The 20,002-nt window shown below is 40.2% G+C and overlaps 1 long non-coding RNA gene across 1 annotated transcript in view; it reads right to left on the bottom strand.

Annotated features, from left to right (window-relative positions):
* LOC116064752 overlaps positions 1–19,774 on the bottom strand; it is a 34,021-nt gene extending 14,247 nt beyond the window's left edge. The window contains exon 1 of the long non-coding RNA XR_004108639.2: positions 19,663–19,774. This is a non-coding gene — a long non-coding RNA (uncharacterized LOC116064752). The remainder of the gene's footprint in view (positions 1–19,662) is intronic.
* Positions 19,775–20,002: the final 228 nt, after the last annotated feature.

Genomic DNA, 20,002 nt, shown 5'->3' on the forward strand with positions numbered 1-20,002 from the left:
AAGGTTGAAGTACGTGGGAAAAAGCGCAGGCACATAACCGCCGAGAGGCATTCAGCAGGCGAACAATCTGTCACTGGACGTTTTGCAGGGCTGTGACAGAGCAGCTAAAAATGACAATGTAATAACTAGGATGACATTTTGTTTAAAAACCTGATGACAGAATGATCCCATGTCTCTGTAACTGTAGCTGCTGCAGGTCTAGGAGTCAGCCATTATTCTCTACTTAGCCACTGTCTGTCTTGGTGGTCACTGTGAGTGCTGCTTGTAATGGGCTATGATGAGTTTGTATGACTTATGATAGGATCTCCCATGTCAGCCCATGTCATGCAAATATTTATGTCAAGTAGAAGCACTTGAGTGTGCGAGCACATGCTCTGATAGATGTGAATTCCCTGTTGGCGCTGGAATGATAGAACATTTCTGAGGCAGTGGCCTACTTCCTCTCCCACTCCCCAGGCCTGGCCACCAGCACTGTGCCAGGGCACTGCCCCCTCTTCCTCTGAGAGATCCTGTGATTGAGAGCGCTGAACATGGTGTTTACTTTGGCTGCACCTCAGAGAGAGGCAGAGAGAGAGAAAGATGAGGGCAGAGAAAGACAGTTACAAGACAGAGGAAAAGAGAAGCACAATTTCAACATCTCATTTCTCAACAGGCAACAAACACTGTCTTTTCTGCGCTTATAGCAGGCTCATAGCCTTGATGTTGCTGCAAAACCACATTCAGCAGCAGGCAAGTGGCCAAAAACATTTACAGATGTAAGATGATACAATGGCATCAAACACAGTCCTGTTTTGTGGGATTGTATTAGTCAGCTTTATTTATTCACCGTTGTAAGCAGCATTTAAAAGGGAGTAATTTGAAGTGTAAGAGCTGATAAATACTAGTTGTGCCCCCCCATTGTTAGGGAGCGGTCTAAGTGGTGAACTCTCTCTTTCATCGTCTTCCATTGCCTGTGGCTTTCTCAAGCGTCAACATTCTTCCACTTATCTTTATAGCCATTAGCGCTGTCAGCCTCCCTACATATCTGCTCAGTCTCACTGTGAAGCCCCTTGCCGAAATTCCATGAATATCAGTTGACAAGCGGGATGCCTTAAAACGTGAGTCGCAAACAAATTGAGTTATTTGTGTTTCTTGAAGAGGAAACAATGACGAACACGATCTGGAGAGGGGAATGTGCTGGCCTTTGGTTACACCTCAAGCCTGGTAGCAAACACACAGTACAGCCTGAGCTAGAGTGTAAAGTAAAGTGGCCTTACAGTGTCTCATGGCGGGCAAGCAGGAGGTGATGGCGTTGGGAGGGTTTTTCAGTGTGATGATAAACATGATGACTGACTCTACATATGCTCTACTGGCCGATATTATAGATTTCACTGTCATCTAAACATGGACTGAGTTGCCAGTTTTTTTAGGTACACCTGGCTAAAATTCATGCAGTCTAATACAATCCTATGAGATCAAGCATACCCACTACTACATTAATTACAATGCTGAGTTTTATTTACTTATGTATTGTCTTGTTCGGTTATAGCAATCGTTGGCATATTATAATAACTATATTGTGTTGCTTTGGTGTAGTAGTGTCTACTTGGTCCAGCAAATGCTTAAATTAAATGTAAGTTCTGTCTTTTCATGTCACAAGTGTTTTTCCATGATTACGGTTCATAACATAATATGGGATGTACATTGCGTGGCCACTTTATTAGGTACCGTAAACCTAGCTAAAATAAATGCAGTCTAATAGCACAGTCCTAAAATAAGTTATAATTTAGAGGTGTTGATTTAACTTTATGATCATTTTGAAGGATGTACTAGTTTGTTGTGTTGGACTGTATTGCATTACACTGAGAGGTGTTCCTAATATTTTGTCCATCACATTTATATCAATGTGATCAATCAATCTCATATCTACCTTCATCAATATGAATGAGGTGGACAAAATATTAGAAAAACCTCTTAGTATAATGGAATGTAGTCACAACAACAGCACCACAAACTATGAACCATTTGCTGGACATGTAAACAAAATAGCATCAAAACAACATATGCTGTGCTAAACGTTGGTATAATTGAATAAGACAAAAAGGTTATCACAAATAAATAAATAAAAAGATAGGGGAAGAACATTTTTTAGAATAATCATGATATTCATGAATTTTTCCTATTGATATTCTCTATATATCTTTATGTATAGTTTCCACCCCTCACTGAAGCATTGAAGTACTGGTGAAGTCCTATAGGGGGAGTCTGGCATCACCTCTGTGTGTCAGGAGGACACACACACACACACACACACACACACACACACACACACACACACACACACACACACACAGATGGAATGTGCAATTCTGTCATCAGCTTGTAATTATAGACTTTAACCAGCAAGATCCAGCCTTCAGAGTTTTATAAAAAAAAAAGAGGGGAAACATTTTTTCTTTTACTTTTTCTTTTACACTCTGTTGTGAAGCTTACGAGCCATTTAAGTCCAATTAGAACGAGGAGAGCAACACATCTTTAACACCACCCTCTTAACCCAGCTGCCTTCAGCTATTGTTGATAGTCTAATCCCTGGGTGTAATAGAATTTGGGACAGACAACATGAGGATTTGGCTAATCCCCTATTAAGGACCTTCGTAATCCTCTTGAAAATCTTTGTATACACACCAGGTTAAATACTGTAGCAACAGCAAAGTTCAAAAGGATTAACCTCACAGAAAGTGATCTGATGGCGTTTTTAAAAAGAAAAAAGTAGAGCTAGTTCAAAGGTGATACTTGGCTCGATTGCTTGAAAAGTGGTATAGATTGCTTAACAATCACTTAATATTCATAGTCATCGTATTACACATATATCATGTACAAAGTGTAAAATGGTACTATTCCAAATTTAGTTTTTTCTTTAAATGGGAAAAGAATAAAGTGATTCAACATGAAAACAAAACATTATGCGAAAAGTAATACAGTTTATTTAGGCACAATTTGCATAATTACCTTTTAATGTTTCTTTTTTTGTTTGATGGGCAAGTTTTTCTCCCATAATCGGCTATCATTTAATAATCATATCATTATGACGGTTATTATATTTTAATTCCAGTACTATAATTCCCTGTACGATGGTAAAAGTCCCTTTGAATTCCTCTGTGGATAGAAAATGCATACGCTCCATATGCTCTCTGGCTACTGACGTCAAGGCAGAGTGATTAGGTGGAAGTGGAGTTTATGTAAGCAATGGTGAGCGCAAATCGGCCCCAGATCTCCCCACAAGATGCTCACACTCAGTGAAAGCGCAGCACTTCACACGGAGGATTGAGATATGTGATATTAAGTAGACGGCCATAAAACCTTGTCTGGACCCATGTGGTCGACTACAAGTAATAGGGAACAGTCAAAAATATATTCAAGTTTTCAATGAAAGCCTGTTGAAAGTGTAATGATGTTAAAGTGCTGTCAGGGGAGTCCCAGCATGATGTTTTATTGGCTGTTTATTTTATTGGAGGACTAGTCATGAATCTAGGTAGCCTTCAGTGTTATTGCCACAGTGTGGTTGAGCCCCTCAGCCTGCATGAGAGATTGTATTAGCCAAACATTTGTTCCTTCATATTAAAAGCACCCAGGACTATGTCTTTGCCGTTCAATGGTGAAAATAGCAAACAGATGTGTGTTTGGTCTTCAGCCTCCTCTACACATCAGTATGTTACTCTGTTCTTTATGATGTTTTATTCACAGTAAAATGCAAACATTTAGTGCTATAACAAAAAATACAAGCCTCTACCTTTGTGGCATTTGTTGCCAAGTTGTTTATGATGAAGGAATTAGTTACATGAAAATGTGCAGTTTGGTTAACACAGCAAATACTCGCTGTATGTACCGAGTGCAATAATTCTTATGGAATAACTGTACTGAAATCCAACAGGACCTGAGTTAATATCATAGCCAACATGAATTTCTGCTTGCATGGAAGGCTGTGTGATTGTTTGAGTGTTTCAAAACCCCGGGGATAAAATAATCATTTTTACCACAACGCAGAATGCTCAATTCCATAAATGTGGATGGGATGTTTGGCAATTTCTATTTCATTTTCTCAGCTCACTAACTGTTGGCTACACTGCAATAAGTGATAACTACGCCTGTAATATTTGGTCCATGGGACTAAATCCATTACAATGAGCATTTGCATAATACAGTAGTGTAGTTGAACAAATGAGGAATATGTAATGATTCAATCTGTGTGGGACAGAATGAACACTGCAAGTAAATATGTAATAATTTCCACATGGCTGCACATCTGAAGAGAGGAACAAAAGCCCTCACTGTGCCTTACAAATGACCCTGATCACACAGTTGTCATTCTGGTCAGCACTAAATATATCAATGACCTCACTACAGCTATTAGAAGGAAATGCTGTAAATTAGGAAAACATCAGGTGTGCATCTTAAGAGACCGGCCCTTGGCAAGTCAGTGCAGCACACGTAATCAGTACAATAAATACTTACTAGCTGTTTGTGCAAACTGACAGGCCGGTGACTGATGTGGTTGCAAGAGAGTGGGCTGAATGGATGGCACAGATCAGCCCGATGAGGTCAGAAAGCAATGCTCTCGCTGTATTTGGCCCAGCTGATCTCCAATTAAACAGGGCATCGACATCACACAACAGAGCAGACCATTTGAGCCACCTCTGCAGCGCTAGCCAAGACATGTCACAGACACCCGCTTAGCTTTCACCACAAGCCCTTGAAGGAAAAAACACACGCAAGCAGCACAGAAGAAATGGTTGCACCTAATTTTGTCTTCATATTCAGACAAAGCCACTGGAAGCACAGTGGAGGTTCATCCCAGAAGTCTTCTGCTCTGATGTTGGGTACATGATTTAGTTTATGTGCAGGTCTGTACTGCTCAGGCAGTCCCTGTAGGATAGCGAAACCCTTTAAAGGCTTCCTTGGCTATCACATTTCTGGCTTCAAAATACGAAGCCCCCCAGCCAATATATCTATGACTATTATCTATCAATTAATACATCTGTCTGCATTGTAGGGGTCCACTGCCCTGCTAGCGGCTTGACCAGGCAGTGAACTCTTGCATTCCTAAAAAACACGGTCATCCAGCCTCTGTAATTTGTCATGTTAGAAGTTGACAGTAAAAGGTCATCCACTCCCATCGCTGGAGGCAAGAAAAAGCACTAGGATGAAAGTGCACGTCCAGCTATTGCTGGGCTCTCCCTATTTGTATAAGACTAAGAAGACACATACACATCTTTATCTAATCTAGACCACCTATCTGTCTTATACTTCCCAGAATATCTGAAAGCAGAAGCACTAGCGGGCCCTTTAAAAAAGCACTCCAGCGCCTAATAATCCACCCATTACATGCCTTAAACTGAACTGTCTAAAAAGGCAATGTTTCTGAAGCGTCATGTTTGTGACAGCATTTATAATGTGAGGAAAATGAGGCTCCTCTGTGTCTTTGCAAAACAATATTTACCTCTGTCTAAATTTAATATCCGCTGATTTTAAACAAGACACTTTCACAGATGTTCAATGAAATATATCCCATCTGAGGGAAGTTTGAATTGAAGAAGGGACTATGTCGTACCACTTATCATATTCATGTTCACTGTAGCTATCATGACATATCAGTGAGCCTCCACCAGCTGTATATTTAATGCTCCGGTATAGTTGCACATTTAGTTTCGAAGCCGACAAGCTATCCATTAAATCGGGCCACCTCTGACTCCACTCCAAAGAGAGGGCATGTCTGCCAACAGCTCATCCATCATGCACAATATCAATTGATTTCCAAACATAAACAGAACATCTTTGATATTAGGGACAGCTGGATCAGAGGGGGCACAGCAGAGGAAATGCACTTATAGGCATCACGGCCGAATAGTCCAGATCCTGTCTGCTGCCCTCTCTCCCCCAGACTGGCATAATTTAGCCGGGTCGCTCTCTTCCTGCAATTATTTTACTTCCGAAGCACAACACGGCCAGAGCCTATAGCACCATGACACTGTGGGGTTGACTCTAATGACTCCTCCAGTTCACCTATAGCTGAGCCACAACAACTATTAACCCATTACCTTCACTATAGTGCTCCCATAAAACAGCATACCTATGCAAAACAGTGTGCCGCTAGTAGCATGGAGGTTAAAAAGGGCATACGTTTCAGACACCATGAAAGACATATAGAAGGACATAATGTAGGTATGAGGGACCCAGTTTGTGCTACTGTGAGCACTCAGCATGTTAACAAGATGAGAGTCCTCTAATCACAAGTCATTGTGGTAATAATGAGGAAGATGTGGAGAAACCTGTAGACAGGCTTGTGGGCAGCTTTTGACAACATAACATATTAAACACTGATACCTTTCATTTATAATAGCAGCAAATAAAACCCAAATTGTCATTGCAGGAGAATAACAGTGAGTGAAGTGCTCACAATTTGAGTATTACTTGCATGGTGAGCATTTATTTTATGCGGTACTTTGGCCATTACTTCCAGCAGACCACCATCCAATGCTCATATCATTCAGTTCTGAAATATGGGTATGTTTTATTAATTATTCATTGATAATCCTGTTGCACATGATATGAAGCAATTCCGTTAAGCTACATTGAAATATTATCAATTATCGTGTTTTAATTCTTACCCAAGTGGCTCCCCTAGCTCCACTTACATCACCCTCCTATGCTCTTCCATGCAGTATTAGAGAGGCGTCATTAGTGAGGACCAGTGGGAAGGCTGCCCTCACAGGAGCTAATGGAAGTCGTAAAGCAGCACTACTCATTGCATGGACATTACACACTGACCCTCCCAATCTCTCAGCCTCTGCAATTGGCTGACAGTGTGCACCACTGACACAGTAAACCACAGGCTTTTCAAACTCAATTTAGTCCAGCATTAAGTATTCTATGCCCCCGTTAATATTGAAATTCATAAATGTATAAGGTTAGGGGCAAACAAGTTGTAGTACACTTACCAATGCGATGATACAATTCCCATTTGATGGTAGCCACCAAACAAGAATAGCGAGCTGTGTACTGCAAGACTCATATATCTTTGTTATAACAGACAAATGCTCCCTTTGGTTCACAACCAGAACAAGTTCAGATTTTTTGATGACTTGAAACTTCCATTAACTTTAATTTAAAATTCACTCGCTACTGTGTGAGGAACTACCATACGTCCATGTCAATCTATATCTCCATATGCCGGACAAAAATCAATTACCCATGGGGCTAAATGGAATTTGTTGCAGCACAGCCTCAAATCCTCACAATGTTTGGTGCCATAAGTGGATTAAAATCTCTCCATGATGTAAAAATATTCAACACAACTATTGGGTTGCTCAGTTTCAGGGAAATACTGCACTGCTGATGCACTTTAGCTTTGTCATCTAAGGTGAGAAGGGTTCAGATTTTTAGCCCAAGGGCCCTGTTGTCCATTTGAACCCTTGGCCTTTAGTCCAGGGTTCAGAGGTGCAGACTCTGCTCCATCTCAGACATCTATTGTATTACTCTGTATGAAAATGAGTTGATCACAGGTATGAGTTCAGTCTGCCATACTAATACAATAATCAGAATGGTAGGCAGGCTATAGGTTTATAGTCTAAATTCAAATGAAATCCAAAATTATAATATGGTTTAAAGCACTAGTTTCATTGTGGAAAACTTACTGTGAAGAAAACTCAGTCAGCATGTGGTTGGAATGAGCCTTAGCCGGTCCCAAACACATAGCAGTCTCTGCAAAGCTGCTGTTATTTATAGCATAATACAGTACAGCCGGTTCTTTTTACAGGACCTTTTTTTTTTTTTTTTTTTAGAACGGTTGAACTTGATGACACAGAAGCTACCAACTCTCTGATTTGAGTTCAATCAGCTATAATCTGTTTTATCAAAGCAAGCAGGTAACAGTGTGCACACAACATGATTCAGTCTCTCACATAAGAGAACTTCTACCTAAGATTAAATATCATTTTTCCTGATAAAGAAAACTGTAGATTTAGAGCTCCAATGAACAGAATACTGAACTTCTTCGTTCTTAAGTCCGTCAATTTGTTAAAACCGAGGTAAAGGTCCTCAGTAGGCCAGGAGTAATGTTATCAGGTTCTGATGAAATGCATCCACTCTTTGTGTTTTAGGACTTGTTTACCGATGTAGGTCAAATGCCAGCCTTGCATTGCCAGACCTATCTCCACAGCGCTGTGTCAGATAGGTCTGGCTACACTAATATTCAGGTAGGGGAATTTAACGCTCTGAGTTGTTTGTATTTCTTTAAACCAATCACAATTGTCTTTGGCGATGCTAAGCCGCCGTTGCAGCGAAGGACGATAGAATTTATTATTTATTTAATTATTATTATTTAATGTATTAATGTATGTATCTATTTCCTTGCAGCAATGGTGCCCTTGCAAATTGTGGGGCTAGCGGATAGCAGGGAATGCCTGACATATACAAAAATAGATTTTAATCTCAACAAGACTTTAAAGCTTTGGTGCGTAACTTTTTTATATTAATGAATGTCCATTGTTGTTGCATTCAAGCCATTGCCAAATGAGTTGATACAACGCTAATTAAGACTATCAGCTCCACAAAACTCTCTCTGTATTTCTCAGTATGGCTATGTTCAGAAACTTGTGTCGTCTGGCGACTTTCGCGCGCAGAATATCGAGCGAAGATAATGACCTCTTCTGAAGAGTCTATCATGTTTTTTTAATCCTCCGTGTCCTCCTTGGCTACTAGCAACGTGGTACGCGATCATGGAAGGCTTGTATCGTGGATGCGCCAACAGTTTTGTTGTCATTACTTAGAATTCTTCATGGGGGAGACAGAAACTACGCACTATAGCTTTAAAGTGCAGGGTTTCCCGCAGCACTTTGCAGCTTGGGCGGCCGCCTAAGCTGGGGAACCCTACCGCCTTAACTAGGTCGTCAAAAAAAAAAAAAAAAAAAAAAAAGTCCGCTGCAAAAAAGGCCGTCAAGTGCATCTCGGACAATAGCGCGGACGCGCTTCACACCGCGAGCGGGCACGCGCGCCACACGGCCGAAATGAGAGATAGAAAAAGAGACGTGGTCCATCGCTGTCTGGAGGATAACTAGCCAGTTGATATCGCGCGTGTGTGTCCGTAAGAACAATCGCCAATTCACCGTCGCGTGTGCGTCGGAGTTTGTCAACAAATGTGCGGCAGCTGGGGCATGCCCGGGCGGAGACGGGGTGAGTGGACTTACCAGAGTGTTGGCATACGTGGGCAGAGAACATTTATATATATTTCTCTGTCCTGTTCTTCACATCAGTGAGGCTTTCTTCTCTTGTTTCAACGAAGTGAATACATGATGAAGTGACTGGAACTATCCATCACCTCTCGCGCGTGGATTCTCAATGTCCGGGCTGTTGCCCGGTCTTTGAGACACAGCTGGGTTTTTTTTTTTAAAATCACTACACGCGGTTCACAATACACGGTTAGTTAGCGTAGTTACACACAGTGAAATGACGTGTCCTGTTTTTATTTCACACATACTCTCTGCTGGAGTGAGTGAAGCTATGGGCTGAGCTCTGTTATCTCAGCGCTGTTTGTTTTGGAGAAGAGTTGTCGGGCAAAGTGGGAGAGCGTGTCACGGAGGATAATGGGAGCAATGCCAGTGAAACTGTTACAGCACTTTTTTTGAAAATAGTTTAATGAGCTTAAAGTTGCACAACTGCTACTGTTATTTTGAAAAGCTGGTTATTTATTAATTATTTAAATGTAATATTTAGTGTAGTGTGTAGTACAGAGTCTGCACTACAGAGATGTATTATATATTTAAATTTGATATTTAGTGTAGTGTGTACTATATACCCCCCCCCCCCTCCGATTGATGGCAAACCTACCACCTTAACTAACACATTTTCTGCGGGAAACCCTGAAGTGGGTAAATTAGGGAATTTTGACATGACACGTTTTGTCATGTGTATTTAGTTTTTTCTTAAATATACAAAACAGTGTTTGCCTTTAAATATAGGAAATCTGACAAATATAATCGAATGGAATCTAAAGGCATCAGTACGCTCCAAACGATGTGCTTATCAAATGGTCGAACATGTCTTAACACAACTACTTCTGTTACTTTTCGTGTGTACAACCGGGTGCAAAACTATGAATGCCTTCCTGGAGAGACTGTCCGAAAGTATTCTCCGTTATCCCCATATTTAAACAAATATTGCATCCCTCCCCTCTCTGTGACAGCAGGCTTTTCACCTCACCATCAAGATTGGTCTTTCAGAACAATTATAAACACTTGCCTTCTGATGTGGTCAGACAACACTCATACAAATTGTTTTGTGTTGAGCATACCTCTGCCTTAATCAAAACAAACACATTTTCTGAACCAGTGTTTTACTCGTTAGCACTCTGTCCTTAATATGCATAGCTTACATTCATTCAAGATACAACAATACATAGGTGCATCTCATGGCATTGAATCTTTTTACTTCTTGTATATGGGGGAGGAAACGAGTCGAATAAGGTACAAAAGAGATGTTGAATCCCTTTCTTTCCTCACTGTCTGTGGGGATCCTATTCTGCAATAATGGCGAAGGGCTTGTGACATTCACTGCTGATAGAGGACATCATTTCACAGGAGACCTCACAGAGCAGCTAGACCAGGAAGAATGTGGCCAGATGGAACTGGGCTGAATTGTCAACATTTCCCTGTTGACTAGCCAGCTAAGCAAGTTGTACAATGCAGGCAGATTTTTACATTCAGGAGGCAAGAGACACCACACACAAAAACACAAAAAGCCACTAAAACCAAACTAAAGTAAGTACACAGAGCCTCCTGAGTGCCTCGTCTGAGAGGGAGAGGACAAAGGTGAGGACTGGCTGTAATAAAGCCGTATGCCCGCTGTTAAGAAATGAAATGTAAAGCCATCACCGTGATCCATCTTCATTAAACAATTTCCCCTCTCCCTTGCTTGCGAGGGTATCAGTTTCAAGGGGTCAGGTGCTATTTTTCCTCCTCTTGGGTGTCGGCATGTGTTTAAATATACTGTAGAGTGCAGCACCAGTGCAGTGCAGTGAAGCAGAGGAATGGGAGGCCATTGGTCCCATGCCGATTGGCTGCCATTCAAGGTTACTCTTGGAGGGTTTCCCATCACCCCCCTCTAAGTGATACATTGCAATCTGACAAATGCAAACTGTGACATTTAGGAAAGCACTGGGAGAATAACTACTGTTGTGTTGTTAATGTGGGCTCCTCACTGCTAAACTAGATTGTTGGGCAGGCAGCTTTACAAGCCTGATGTCCATTACACAGCCGGATCATTTTTTTCAGCCTACTGTCCTCAAATATTTTAACAGTTTTATGACAGAGAAATTACTGACTGAAGAACTGTCAGCCATGTGTATCGGCAACTGCAGTAAAACACAAAATAAAAATGGTACACTGTGCAGATATCGAGTATTAAACTGTAATTCTGCATGAATTGTCTTTAACATCTAGGAATACAGACTGTTTTGGATGCAAACTTCATGTTCTGCATATGATTCAGGGAGTGAGTGGTGAGTGTGAAAACTAGATTAATTAGGAACATCTAAGCAGAGCATAAAGATGAAAGTACTTTTTTGAAGGTAAACTAAAGTGTGTGTGTAAATATCAGATGTTGTTTAGACAACGTAATTACATGATTTATGCCCTTTTTTCTAATCGAAGTCAGGGATGGCCTCTCCATTTTTGCTGATTCATAGGGAAAATACACCAGGACAGATCAGATGAATTGCCTTTTTCTCCAAGTAGTGTTTGTCTAAATAAGAACTCTGTGATCAATCTTCAGTCTTTCAGTTAAGTTTATTGTCTTGACTGGCTCCTCGTTGTCTGAGTAATAGCTAGGCATTTTCAAATAGCTGATTACCTCATCGCGTCAGGGCAAATCTGTTATAATTTGAGTGAGCAGGGACACATCACTCTGCCTCGTGCAGCCAAAAAAACACGCAAGAGGTGTAAATCCTTTGGTATCTCGATATAATTCTATATGCAGACATTTGTCAAAACATAAAATCCATGGCAACAAAATTATATCATTTCATGTTGAAGAAATTACAGAAAGCAAGAAGGAACCGAAGGACTCATGGGAGAAATTTCTCTCTTTTTGTTCCCAAATGCACCAAGCTTTTCCCCTTGTATGGTTGCAAGGCATACATTAATTATACCGCTCACAGGAATTGCTCTGCTGCCATTGTCGCCGAATTACCACCTTCCGCTACAGATCGGCTTCTTCTACTTTAATGTGCCATTTAATGCAGTTTCTCCTAATCTAGTTCATAGATAGAGGTGAATGGAAATGGTGCTGTGTGTGTTTTATGCAAATTGCAAGACGAGGTGATTAATTTATAATGGGTTTCAGTGCAATTGAAGGCAGCGGGAACTGATCAAGGGCAAGGACATTATAGAATGGTACAGGCTGCATAGGGGTGGCTCTGCTTGTTCTGCACTGTACCACAGCATGACAGTATCTCATTACATCTAGACAAAACACCTCCCCCATTGATAATGAGCATTTTTTCATGAGGAGGGACCGTTTTCGTCTCATGCTGTATTTTTCCTGCACTGAGCTGCACATCATTCTTCATCTGGCTAAATCATGTATTGATCCAGCACTATATCTCATATCCATGCACTATAATGCGTTGTGTACTGTGCATGCAATGTGCCAGAGCCTTTTTGAAATCAAACCACATGTAGATTTTCTTTACTGTGGATGCTACATATAAATTGCAATGGATCACCATCCACAATTTAATAGTCTTTACATTGGCTAACTACAACGTGTTTCATACTGACGTTGGCAAGCTCTTTGAAAATAAACACTCATGCACATAAACTAACAATATTTTCTCTCACAGTCTCTTACTCCCTCTGTCTCTCTCACATGCATGCAGCCACCACTGTTAATGGAACGGCATAGACTGCTGGATATAATTTCCTTGCCTGGGGACATAAGACTGGAAAACTCTGTTTATATGTTTGATGCTATTCGTTATTGATTGCTAAGCAGGCCTGGACAGATTCAGCAGCGTCAGTTGAGAGATTTGCTTTTGTCTGATGGTGTATAAAACATGCTGGCATGTATACAGAATCTGATGCAGTGCCAACCAGCTGCGATGTTCTTTCTCACAGTTAGTTGATCATAACATACAGTGTGTTAGTATTAAAACCCCTCTGGAGTCCCTCTATTGATCTGTGAATACACTGAGCATGTTTTATTTATAGTAACTTTATTTATATATTATGTAGAGACAAGCTACAGAGAAAACCTGTTGAAAGTGCAACTATCTCATTGAAAAAAAGGAAAGGTTTAAAAAGTTATATTTTCAGTGATTTACAGGCATACATTGACTTTCAAATGATAAGCCAGACTTATAGCAGAGTTTATGCTGAAGAAAAGGATACCATGTATGTGGGGAAATGACGATGGTGATAGATGATATATGATAGATGGTTTTGCTAAACAAAGACAAAAATGAATGTATAGAGAGTCGGCAAAAAATAATCAAAATTGACCTTGCCTTTAGAGGGTTTAAATGCCGTTTTATGATTAGTCCAAAATAAAAAACAGTTATAGCCATTTTATAACAAAGCACTGTGTAGTAAAAGAAGACTCCTTGTATTCCACAGTGCCATTAAACACATTTATTTCAATATCACTGGTGGCTATCTGTCCCTGCTGCTTCTCATGAGTTCGATATTAAATATTTACCAGTGCTTCAACAACAGTGAGACTATGCCATTTTGTAAGTGTTCATTAAAGCAGTGTAAGCTGCTAATGAGCAAAATGTGTGTCAGTCAGCCGAAAATAAGGTGTCAGTGCAGTAGGCCTATAGTTACCATTATTGTTTAATTCTGCACCTGTGCAAATGACAATGCAGAAGCCCTACAATTTAAAAGCATGATTGTGATTCATTCCTCCTTGCTGCTTGGAGGAAAGGTGCTTCATATACTTTTTACTGAAGAGAGCAGGAGCCCTGAACAGCCCAAGAGGTTTAGCAGAGACACAAAGCAGCAGTGGCACCGTTCATACCTTCAGGTGACAGAGTGCTGATGATTATAGCAAGGACAATGCCCTGCATGTGTCAAACAATTGGCAAATAATTTATGTCATCTTTTCCACTGTTATTTCCGTGGAGGGCACTAACTGTGTTGCCAATATCAAACCTCCTGCAGAGGAGAGGCAAAAAAGGGATGTGCTACAAAAGACTGATGGAGGTAGAGAGGAAGAGGGAGCAAGAAGAGTGGATTGGGGGAGGGGAATAAGTGCCAGGCTCAGCTTTTTCCTGACTGAAGATGCACAGCCATCTGTGATGAGACAAACACACGTATGGCCATCATTTGTCCAACATCTTACGTGATGTGAAGGCTTTTCACTCGCCATGCCAACCTGTGTGGCAGATGATGTATGTGTTTCTTCAGTCCCGTGATTACTAGCATGGAGCTGCAGAGCAATGCTCTTCACCTCATCAGTTCCACAGGCTGCGCTCCAAGGTGGGTGAGGGATTCGCTGCAAGATGGCTTCTGACACACAGCACAACCAAGGCGTACCAGCATGAATATTATACAGTGCATTTCACCACAGCCACCCACTGTGAACAGATCAATCGAGGTGGATGAGGTGAATTAGAATTTTAATAGAGTGCCTAGGTGCAGTAATTAAAAAGAATGATTATATTTTTCCTAAATGTATGAAAAAGTGGATGGTCCATTGGGGTGTTGCTAGCTGCTTTGGTCTTATATGTAGTGTACACTTATTTGTTTCAATTATGTTCTTTGATGGAAACTTTTAAGTGACACTGGAATTACAACAAATATGAAATGTATCTGGATTATTTTATTATAATGATATATTATTATTATTTCCTTTCCTCGTTAAGGTTTTCTTCCTTTTAAAAAGGTGGTTAATGTTTATTTTTATATCCAAAATTGTTCAGAAAAACAAAGCTTTGTTTATCTACCATAAAAAGCAGTTGACCTGCACGTACATGACATTTTTGCTTTGTCCGCTCACAGCCATTAATAACTGCCAAGATTTAGGCAAGAATTATTAAATTTCACTTAACTTGGAAAATTAAGCCCATTGCTCCTTTTGGTCTATAATTATGTTTTATGGCCAGTGGGTGATGCATAACAGGTTTATATACAACATATACAGCACAAGCGAAAAGGTAAATACAAAGAAGAGGATGAGAAAAGATAAACCGGTGTCACTAGATAAGCTGAGAGACAAGCGAGTGATAATTGTTGTAGGAGCCACGGGAGCAATACGCTCTTTGAGAGAAAGTTAACAAACCAGCAAAACAATACAGATGAATCACAGTGGAGGATCTGCTGCTGCAGTCTACCATCCACTGAGGCCCTATTAGAGTCGGCTCACAAGCTTTATGTTTCAGCCACAGGCTTCTAGTTACAGCTTTAAAAGCCCAGGCTTAAAAAAAAAAAAAAAAAAATCCCTTGCTTTTGAAAGTTTTTACGTAAGGTAGGTTAATTATTTTTCTGTGAAAGATTAAGAATTTACTTCTTTTTTTTTATAATTTACTCATCAAATATATTCTAATTGAGCTCCAGAGATCAGACAATGTGACCTGACACATCCTCTAACAGAACAAGTCTCTTGCTAAGTTAACCAGCAGGACAGGAAGGATGTTATTGCTTTAAAGTTCACCACAAAATCTGTGAGACTAGTGAACTTAGTCTCAATTAGAGCACCATGGGATGTCTGTCAACAAAAATATAGCCATTGTTCGGTGGCTTCACCCAGAGAGAGAGCGATGTTTTTGTAGGGTGACCTGGGCAACTATGCTGTGTCAACTGGTGTCAGGCTACGAGTGCAATATACCAGCTTGCCCGCAGGCTAAACCCCAAACGAGGCCCCTTGTGTCCCAAACAACACAACCAAAGATAAGGCTCCAAGCCTCCTCCTTGACAAAGATTTCTGGTTGAAAAGGCCAGAAGAGGTGACACAGCCACACTGACTAGACAGGAAACCGGTCAGCCAACCTCTGTTTGGTATGTCAGCAGATCGCAGTTGAACTGGAGAGCGTGCACGAACATGGGTGCATAAAAAGACACTTGAAGAGGTATCCTTATCAGGCGGTGCTAACAGTGGGAGCTCATTAGGGCTGAAACGATTCCTCGAGTAACTCGAATAATTTAATTACTAAAAATCCTAGGGGAACATAGGACCCAGGGAACATAGGACCCGGGGAACATAGGGATGAAGCAGTTTACAAAATTAAGAAAGAGAGCATAAATAGTGAGGGACTAAGAGAAAAGACAGGCTAAAGAAAACGACAGAAAGTGTGCAAAGTTTGGAATCAGTTCAAACGTAATTAAAACGAAAACTGTACAGTGAGTGTGTCTACTGCAAAATCAAACTAGCTTACCACAACAATAGCACGACGTCAATGCTTCAGCATCTCAACAGAAAACATTGAGTCTAACTTAATCATCCATTCCACGAAGCGGACCCGACAAAAGTAAATCACAGAGTCGTATGGACGATGAAACAACACCAAACACAACAACTACCAAGAACAAAGACAAGAAAATACGTAGTGGTGACCACAATTTGATCTTAAGAGCCGACTTGTTGACTATCCGTTCGGAAAAACAGCCGATTGTTGCGCACCATTTTCTCTCACTCTCTCTCTTCACGGAGAAACAGATGATCAACAATCTACTAGCATAAGTATAACAGAGCTGTGTGACATTGTACTCAAATATATGAATGAAAATAGGTTAAGTATATACTTATAAGCCAATATACAGATCAGTCTCAGGTTGAAACTTGTAGTTCTGAAAGTTAAGTTGTACAACTTAAGGTAATGTTTATGTATGTTTAATGTATATGCCTTAGTTTGAGGTTGTTATTGTATTTCAGAAAATGTTTTCTTTAAAAACAATGTAATATGGAACTTAAATGCACTTAATATGTTTAGTTTTTTGAGAGATATTGTAAGCAATGTAGGCAATACAAATGTTGCTTTTTCTGAAAATTAAACCAAACTATTGTATATTATTGCTCTTCAATAAAACAAAAGTATTTCTTATCCGATTACTCAATTAATCTATGGAATAATCGGTAGAATACTCAATTACTAAAATAATCGATAGCTGCAGGCCTAGAGCTCATCATCTAAAAAGATAATCCTCTAATGTGCTTAAGATTTGTTCTTTTGTTCCTCCAGGGCAGAAGTCGAGGACTCTCCTCTAATGGCACCACAGAGGAAGCTTTGTCTCTCATCAAAGAAGAGGAAGTCCTCTGCTGCTGTAACTACGCCGTGCCCCTCAGAGAGCATGTTACAGACGATGCAGCATCTTTCATGTTCCAGTTAAAGGGAAGAGGGACAAGTGAACAACCCAGCCTTTAACCCTCACATGACTTTTCAGAGCATGTGGTGATTTGTCTAAAGCATGAGCCCTCAAAAACGATGACCAATCATTCACTGACCAGAGCGACAGGCCATAATGAATTCTTTTACATTTACTTGGATTTGGCATTGCGTAGATTTTCAGATGGTCTAATTAATTTTCCATGAACAATGAAAGTTTTTGCCTTTCGGATACAAACCAGGCCATCCAGTTCGGTGGTTCTCAAAATGGGACGCAGGAAAAACTCATTAGGTTTCCCTTCACCTCCCTCAGCTGTGGTTGAGCTACAGCAGGTTGTCACTCAGAAATTAGCGTTCTCCTGGTAGAGCAGTGGACGCCACATCAGCTGCTACCATTTTTGTAACTACATTAAACAAACCCTCTGAAGGCCTCAATGATGCATGCAATCTTAATTTTTATTACAGCAATTTATTATACACTCCCCAAGCTAATGACAGCCCCGACTGTCATTAACAGATTAATTATAATTTCCCTCGTGCTCAGAGTTAAAGAGAAACGTGAACACATGCAGGCGCCCCTTAAAAACAATGAGAGTGGGTAACTGTGTTTCATCATTCCAGTGGCTTTACCCTTCACCCTTCCTGAAAGTAAATGAAATGAAGGAACCAAGAGGCTGGCTTCTCAGGTCCTTTCTGCAGCCACTGTGCATAACAAAGCACTCAGACACAACATATGCACTTCAAAGAGAAGAATCTCCTCCCAGTTCATCTTGCGCCAAGAAACTCTTAACAGGATAGACGTGAAAGCTGCCTTTTGGTTTCACCTTTGTTTCATTAACCCAAAAATATGGCAGAAATATGATGTGCAGCGCTAGTTTCCATGAAGGGTTTTAGCCTGACCCAAAGTTTTGATGAAGCTGAAAATACCCTAACCCTCTACAAAAGTTAAGTTCCCCTGGCTTCAAGCAACTCACAGCTATTTGCTGTCCCTCAACTGCACAACAGCCTAGTTAAGATGTTTAGTTAAGATGCAGAACATACGGTACAGTCTTGCATTAAGTTATTGTTCATAACTATAAAGTTGTTTAACAACCCTGAAAACTGAAAAAAATGGTCAAATCCTACATAATATGATATAGCATTTCCCTGTTGCCTCTCATTAGGCCTAGTTATACATTCAACTCAGATTTCCATTAGAAAAAGAAGTATTTACTCTACAGAGAAGGTGAGGACACATACTGACACATCTGTCAAAGTGCCTCAACTACATTCCGGAGGCAAACCTTAACAGCCACAGCGACACTTACAGTGCTGCTCATAAGTATTCATACCCATGCTAAAGTTGACTAAAAAGAAGAATAAAAAAAATCGGCTTTTGGAAATTGATCTTAATGCCTTAATTAAAAAAATGAGGAAAAATCCGACCTTTTAAGGACACCAATTTATTTTGTGAATGAATAATGTATTGTAAACAAATAAATGTTCTTCCTTAAAATACAGGGAGCATAAGTGAGTAGACCGTATGTTAAATTCCCATAGAGAAAGGCAGATTTTTATTTTTAAAGGCCAGTTATTTCATGGATCCAGGATACTATGCATCCTGATAAAGTTCCCTTGGCCTTTGGAATTAAAATAGCCGCACATCATCACATGGCCTTCACCATACCTAGAGATTGGCATGGTTTTATTTCAGTTAGCCTAATAGCTAACTGAGATAAGATCCATATCAATGCAAATCAAACCAGCTATTAGGCTAACTGAAATAAAACCATGCCAATCTCTAGGTATGAAAAGGCTTTATCAATAATACATGCCCTGAACACACCGGAAGAAGAAAACAGAACATTACCATTTTTCCACTTAACAAAATTGGTGCTAAAATGGTGCTAGAGGTCTGCATATTTAACTCAAAATAAAACAATTAGTCACTTTTTACTGAAATCACACATATAACATTACAAAAACAAGTCAGTGGAGGAGGGTCTGGCAAAGCCAGACTAGTGAAAATCACACCTAAAATGCAGCGTCAAACAGCCCAGTTCAAGCACGCTTTGTCCTATGTAGGCCTACTTTACAACAGAAATACACACTTCAATAGTAACTTCACAGCATTTCTTCAGACTACATGTAGCAGAGCCAATGAATGCTAATTAATTGCGTGTTATGTTAACGTGACTGAAATTACAATGCATTGAGCCAACATAGCATCCTTGCTAGCTTTTACACACACTTACCCAACAAAGCAAAACTACAAAAACCCATTATAATGTCTCTCAATAACAATCACAATAGGAAACAAAATATAGTCAAACATTGTGCCGTTATCAGCCATGTGCTAAACAAACTAGGTTCTTTTGGAAGACACACCTGCGTCTTTTTCTCCTACTGGCACTCCTTCAAAATAAAAGCATTGCCTTTATGGGATAACGGCTCATAATTAACACAGCCTTAAGAAAACAAAATGAACAATCATGTAAAACAACAGATTATCCAAGTATGCTGGACCATACCGGAGGTCATTTACATACATGTCACAAGCACACAAAGGTGCAGGACACCAGCTAGCAGCTAACATGAAGAGAGCTATTCACTGAAGGTCTGTCAGCTACAACTAAAGCACCTCATAAAAGTTCTTCTGTCTCAGAATTCATC

This window comes from Sander lucioperca, chromosome 8, assembly GCF_008315115.2.
Source record: "Sander lucioperca isolate FBNREF2018 chromosome 8, SLUC_FBN_1.2, whole genome shotgun sequence".
Lineage (NCBI taxonomy): Eukaryota > Metazoa > Chordata > Actinopteri > Perciformes > Percidae > Sander > Sander lucioperca.